The 7,099-nt window shown below is 47.3% G+C and overlaps 1 long non-coding RNA gene across 6 annotated transcripts in view; it reads left to right on the forward strand.

The window, feature by feature from the left end:
* The first annotated feature begins 384 nt into the window (after nt 1-384).
* The window catches only part of LOC138844611 (uncharacterized), a 9,631-nt gene continuing 2,916 nt past the window's right edge, over nt 385-7,099 (forward strand). For 2 of the 6 annotated variants that reach the window (XR_011380700.2, XR_016217801.1), the window contains exon 1: nt 3,399-3,492. This is a non-coding gene — a long non-coding RNA (uncharacterized LOC138844611). The other 4 variants (XR_016217800.1, XR_016217803.1, XR_016217799.1 and 1 more) reach the window with 4 other exon arrangements.

The following is a 7,099-nucleotide window of genomic DNA, read 5'->3' on the forward strand; positions in this document are numbered from 1 at the left end:
GAAGCCCTGCTTTTGCCCCGTGAATGTGCACCTGCTGGGGCGTCTGTGGCTGGCTGAATGCCGCAGAGGGCAGCTAAGTAGAGAAGTGTTGAGTTGGTTTCTACCTCAGACTCCTCCATATCCCTCAACTGCTGCACCTGAGGCAGCCAGCCTGGGGGGGGGGGGTCTGTCTGGCCCTTCATTTGGACATAGATCTCCTCTTGGAAACCCAGAGCCGCCCCCCAGCTATGGAGCAGCCCGCCTGCCTTTTACTGGCTCTGTCCTTTTCAGGCCGGCTTCAGTTGTGCAGTGTGAACCACATGGCTGCTCTGGCTTCAGCTCGGGGCCTTTCTGGGCTGCCAAGCTTTTGGTTAAGGCAGGAAGGATTATTACAAAACTGGAAACAGTGTAGCCTTGCAGGACATGACGTCACTTTGAGGGCCGCTCCCTGGGAAATTCCAAGATTTCGGATGGACAGGAGGTGTGCTTGGGCTTCTCCCATCCTCGGCTGCTTCGGTTCCATTTCCGTGCCCTTCTGAGAGACAGTGTCTGGCCAATGTGGGGTAAGGAGGGGACACCCCAGGGTTAAGTGGCTTTGCCTGTCCCCTCCCTAGCAGCCTGGCTGGGATTTGCCTGCTTTTCCTCTGATTTCCACATTCTCCTGTTTGTTTTAGCAGTGTGTCCACACCTCTGACCTTTGGAGAAGTCCTTAACTTCCGGAACGGACTGTGCTGCCCAGAGAAGCATCGTGTTCCCGTTGGTGAGCGAGGCGGAGGCGTGTGCGGGATCCCTGCGGGAGCCGCCTGGACACGGGGAGCCCTCCCGGAGGCTGCGGCTACCCTCCTGGGTTTAGGATGTGGTTTTCTTCTCCCTCATGCCTGGAGCTGCCTACATTTGCAAATGTGCCAGACAGAAAGACGAATGAGATCGCCCCCGCCCCCGTTTGCCTTTTTGTGGGATTTCCATCGTATGTGTGATGATACTGATGTTTAGTGTCATAGTCTATGCTGGCTGGTACGTTTCTTGGAATTTTTTTTTTTTCTTGGCAAGTCCATTTTATTTCTAAAACCAAGGGATAAACTGAGCAGAAAAGGAAAAGCTAGGAAACAAAGATCAGTTTCAAACCATCCTGAATAGCAGGGGCCACAGAATTATTTTTTCCTGGGCCTTTGGAAAATACCACTAGAGACCCGGTACAAACTGTCTCCAAGCAAAACTTCTCCCGTGAGGTCTCATTCCTGGGCTTTCCTGGAAGCTGATCTGCCTGTGACCAAGGAGCACGTGGACTTGAAACCTTATCTGACCTCTCACTGAATGATTGTCAAAATCACTTCTTCAGGAGGGGTGGGGGAAGAGTGACTTCTCATGTCCGTGCATGAATGTGTGATAACAGTAGCTTCGTATCAATTCAATATTTAAAAATAATTAAAAATAAAAAGTCTCTTGTGGCTCTTGAAGTGTGGGAAGGTCAACATGGATTCTCATTGCCTTTTAAGTCAGAACACTGTGAGAGAGAGAGAGAGAGAGAGAGAGAGAGAGAGAGAGAGAGATTAAAATCAACTTGGGACCCCGAGTCTTGAGAACTTCAATGTATTTTCCTGCATTTTAGGTTTTGGGGGTGGAAGAAAAATCTCCCAAATTTAATGGGAGTGTGTGTGTGTGTGTTGTAGTCAACAGCCTAACTGGAAGAGGTATTACAAAGAAGAACATTTCCATTTTTTTAAAGAGTGAGCTTTCTTTCTTTCTTTAATCTTATTTGAAAGGCAGAGAGATGGAGAGAGAGACAGAAATACAGAGAGCGAGCTCTCCCATCCACTGGATCACTTCCCAAAAACCTGCAGCATGCAGGGTGAGGCCAGGCTGAAGCCAGGAGCTGGGAACTCCATCCTGGTCTCCCATGTGGATGGCAGGGACCCAGCCGTCTTCACTGTCACCTGCCGTCTCTGCAGGTGCACGTTAGCAGGAAGCTGGAATCTGAAGTGGAGCTGGGTCTTGAACCCAGGCACTCAGGTGTAGGCTGCAGGCATCCCACTTGCTGAATGCTTGGCCTGAGTTTGCCATGTTGCAAGTGAGTACCCTGGGGCTCATGGAGGATGACACATGCGTCGCCCACTACTGGGTTGAAGAGCCAGCTTCCTGCTGTGACGCTGTCTGTTGGTCTTTCTGCTGACCAATGGGCCCAGGCTGTTAGGTCACCTCCCACTCAGCTCTGCAGCTGTTTCACCTCCGCCAGCTGACCTTGTATCACTCTGCCCTCACCTGTTTGAAGCTGTGTGCAATCAGCTTTGCCCCTTGAACCCAAAGGTGCTGCTGGGAGTAGCTTTAGGGTGGGAGTGTACGTGTCAGCTGGTCACACAATCATACATGCTCAGCGTTCTTAGAAAATCATTTTTTTGTCTGGTAATTCATGTGCACAGCACAAAATTCACACAGCCTAAGAGAATGTAAAGGAAAAGTTTACCACTCTCTCTGCTCCCACGGGAGCCAGGCAACTGCTGTCCTCAGAGATTATGAAATTGTTTTAGTTTACCGCAAACTGGGAACCCTTGTCTATTCCACATTAGCTGACTAAAGTGCTTCCCAGTGGTCGGATGTGTGACCCTGAAGTGGGGAGTAGGTTCTAGAACCATCAGAATGTAAGATCTATTATGTTTGTTGTGTTTGTTTCCAGTGTTCTTTTAAAGTCATTCGATGCTTTCTCTGAAGTTTCTTTAGCAAAAACATCTGCAGAAAAATGTTCCCAGTTTACACAGCTTTGAAAACCTGAGCTAAAGAAAAGTGGATCCAGTCGAGCTGAGTGTGTCAAGGCAAATCTGCTTTTTTAAAAAAGAAAAAGATTTATTTATAAATCAGAATTGCAGACAGAGAGGGAGGGAGGGAGGGAGGGGGAAGGGGAAAGAGAGATCTTCTACCCATTGGTTGGTTTACTCCCTAAATGGCCACAATGGCCAGGCCTAGGCCAGGCTGAAGCCTGGAGCCAGGAGCTTCTCCAAGGTCTCCCACGTGGGTGCAGGGGCCCAAGCACTTGGACATCTTCAGTTGCTATCCCTTGCCATTAGCAAGGAGCTAGATCAGAAGTGGAGCAGCTGTGAGACTTGAACCAGCGTCCACAAGGGATGCTGGCGCTGTCGATGGCAGCTTAACCCACTGTGCCACAGCGCCGGCCCAGCAAATATGCTTTTAACATTTGGTTTTCTTTTTACTTTGTTTTAATAGATAATATGAAAGTACTTTTTAAAAAAGCGTGGAAAATTGAATTAAAAGGTACGTTCATTTGGTGCAAACCAGTTTTGAAATCTATGCATAGATTTTCCTTAATATACATTTTCTGTGCATGGTTTTCAAACTTTGTTTGCACTAAAGTCAACTTATTTTTTGATTCTTCTTGCCATAGACTTTTTTTTTTTTTTTTTTGACAGGCAGAATTAGAGAGAAAAGTCTTCCTTCCGTTGGTTCATCCCCCAAATGGCTGCTACGGCTAAGCACACTGCGCTGACTGAAGCCAGAAGCCAGGTACTTCCTCCTGGTCTCCCATGCGGGTGCAGGGCCCAAGCACTTGGGCCATCCTCCACTGCCTTCCTGGGCCACAGCAGAGAGCTGGCCTGGAAGAGGGGCAACCGGGACAGAATCCGGCGCCCCAACCAGGACTAGAACCCGGAGTACCGGTGCCGCAGGTGGAGGATTAGCCTAGTGAGCCACAGTACCAGCCGCCCATAGACTTTTTTGAAGTATCCTCCTCCATGCACTTGATGTAATTTAAAAAGCATGGAAGGATTAAGGGTAAAGAATCTCCCTCTCTGTCCCCAGCCATTCAGCTTTCCTCCTGGAAACCATCATTCATCACCTTCTGACAGAGATTCCCAATATATTTAAGGCAGCTACAACAAATTCTCACACTTTACATATTTTAGATACATACGTTTATATGATTTAAGGAATGACTCAAATACATTTAAATCAAGGACTCTTGGTCATGTGTGCCCACCCAAATCACCCAGGAAGCTTTGAGACCATACAAGCACCCGCACCCTATGGACACTTACTCAGAATTTGTCATTGCATTTTGAACAGAAAATCCCCTGGTTAATGTTGGGATGGGGAGCTCTCAGAGGGAGAACTATAAGCCCAGGACACAACTCTTCAGACCAGGGAGCCCAGCAGAAGGCCACCAGCTTTGTGGCTGGGCCTTCTGGGCAGGAGAATTGCCAGCGGCTCTGTCCAGTATCTGCAGCCACTTACTGATAAGTCCAAAGGTAAAGTGGCCTTCAAAGGGCCTGGCTGCAGATTAATGTAATCAGAGCTGCAGTTATCCACGTGTAAATAGCTTGTCCTTCTGGCCTGGTCTTTCCGAACATAGCCTACTTTGGGGTTTCTCATTTTCTGAGTGCTCATCATAGGAAATTTAGAAAGTATAGTCAGGTGCAAAGGAAAGATGTTATCCTCTTGCATCGCTCAGAAACAACTGCTATGAGCATTTTAAAGAATGCGCCTTACTTTTTAAATGTGTAAGTGATTTATGGACCCTTCTGGAATAATGAATGAAAATCTGTCCATCTCCTCTGTGTTGATTTCAGTTTGGATTGCTACTGGATAAGGCATAAGGACTTTTAAAAAACCTGTCACCTCTACAACATCTGCAAGGATCACTCCTTTTGTCGTGTTTGTTTGGTGCTGAGCAAATTGTCTCAAGTTTCTCTCTGGAGTTCATTGTTAGCGCTTTCCCCTGTGTTCTTCCAGTCTCCGCCCCGCCTCCCACCTGGTGTAGCCGTCAAAAGGTTTGGAGACCCCAAAGTCCATGTAGACTTCCCTTCACTTGTCTCGGTATCTTGTGCAGGCCTATCTTATCTTACAGGTCTTAAAATTGGTTCCATGATATATTCCATCATATAACTATAACATATATTGATTATTTCTGTTATGATGAGCTTTTCATTTGTTTCCAGTTTACTGTTCTTATAAATAATGCTACAGAGGACCTCTGGGTTTCCAAAGGATAGAGTGATTTACTGGGGAAAAAAGTCACCATAGTTCTCTCTTCCCTTCCCCTACAGAATGAGAGTGGGTGGCTCAGAAGAGCTATTCCCCCAGCCCCCCCAGCACCTCCCTCAACCCCTGCAAGCCACGGGTGACATTTTATATCTTAGCTGTCAAGTTTTTATAGCCCACAAATTAACTTCCTGTTTTACCTGGGGTGCTTCTGCACCTCATTTATCTTGACAAGTTCTCATTTTTACACTGAAAATTTTATTGAGATAATGAAAGTTCATGTGCCAGGTTCCCCCTAGCGCTGATGTTTAGCAACACCGTGGCACAATATCACAACCAGGATATTGACAGTAATGTAATCACTGATCTTGTTCTGATTTGCCCAGACATCTGTGTGTGTGTGCTCATGCATTAAGCTCTATACAATGATATCACCTGCGTAGGTTTATGTGTCCACCACCACAACCAAGATCCTGAGCAGTTACAGCACCCCAGGGTGCCCCCTCTAGCTAAGCACCCACACTCCCTCTCAGCCACTTCACATTTTAAAAAGGCTCCGGATACACATCTCAGTTTCCCTTTCAACATCAAGCATAATTTTTTTTTTAAAGGTTTATGTTATTTTATTTTAAAGTCAGAATTAGAAAGAGAAAGAGAGGAGAGAGAACACTAGCTGTCATTCACTGGTTCACTCACCAAATGGCTGCAGCAGGAGCCAGGAGCTTCACCTGCATCTCCTACGTGGTTTCAGGGGCCCAAGGACTGGGGTATCCTCCACTGCTTTCTCTGGCACGTCGTCAGGGAACTGGGTTAGAAGTAGAGCAGCTTGGGTTGGTCTCTCTCTCTGCCTCTCTGTAACTCTGCCTTTAAAATAAATGAATAAATTTTTAAAAAAATGTAAAAACATTCCTAGCTCGTGGGCCATAAAAAACAGGTAGTGAGCAGGATTTGACCAACAGGTGTCACCCCCCCTGCTCTAGGTCTGACACGTTTGTGGGGCTCCTTTTCATGCTCCAGCAATCTGGTATCTGAGGTGGAGTGTTGTGTGTGTGTGCGTGTGTGTGTGTTTTAAGATTTATCTATTTATTTGAAAGGTAGAGTTGTAGGGGTGGCAGGGGAGAGGGAGAATCTTCCATCCTCTGATTCACTTCCCAAATGGCCACAACAACAGGGCTTGGGCCAAGCTGAAGCCAGGAGCCAGGAAGCTTCATCCAGGTCTCCCATGTGGGTGTAGGGACCCAAGCACTTGGACCATCATCCACTGCTTTCCTAGATGCATCAGCAGGGATTGATTTGGAAGTGGAGCAGCTGGGACTCGAACCGGCACCCATATGGGATGCTAGTGTCACAGGTGGTGGTGCCTGCCCCTGGGCAGGGTGTTTGCAAGGCATGGATCAGTATCAGTCCTCCAGACTCACACCCACAGGACGATGGCTGGAGGGCTTTCGGGTCCTGACTTTTAACTTCGTGTTTCTTTCCTCCCCCTGCCTCTCCTCTCTTCATTTATTTTTGATTAAGAACAGAATGCAGCTCTATTTCAGTGAATACTCCTTTCCTGGAGATTTCACAGCCAGGAATAGAAATTATGCAGGAGGTTCTAGATATAGAGACTGGGCTCTTTGTTCTGGGAGAGCTGGATTGGGCGCCTTGGCCCCAGAGGCTGAAGGAGACCTCACGGATGTCAGGGCCCACCTCCACCTGCAACGACAGGCCTAGGTGAGTCCCGGGAGTGAGGTCCCGTGTGCCCTGAAAAGCCCGCCCCGGAGACAGCGCCACAGCCTCCTCCCTCATCGCTGGCATTTGCCATGGCCAGGAAGGACACGGGTCTTCCTTTGCCAAGCCTTGGTCCCCTTAGCTTCCGTTGTGCTGGGCTGTTCATTTGAAAAGGTTGAGGTCAGTACCCAACTGCAGGGAATAAGGTAAAGTACGCCCAAGGGTGGAACACCACCCAGCTGTGAAAATGCAAACAAAATTAATGACTTATTAAGTGGGGTCACTCATGATTTAGAAAATATTTATTGAGTCACTACTTTTGTCAGGCACCGTACAAGCCAGTACTTGTTACAAGATTTTATACATGAATTAAGATGAATTCATTTTATACATGAATTAAGACTATATATATATATATATA

Source organism: Oryctolagus cuniculus, chromosome 12, assembly GCF_051225735.1.
Source record: "Oryctolagus cuniculus isolate XC-2025 breed Fujian yellow rabbit chromosome 12, ASM5122573v1, whole genome shotgun sequence".
Taxonomy (NCBI): Eukaryota; Metazoa; Chordata; class Mammalia; order Lagomorpha; family Leporidae; genus Oryctolagus; species Oryctolagus cuniculus.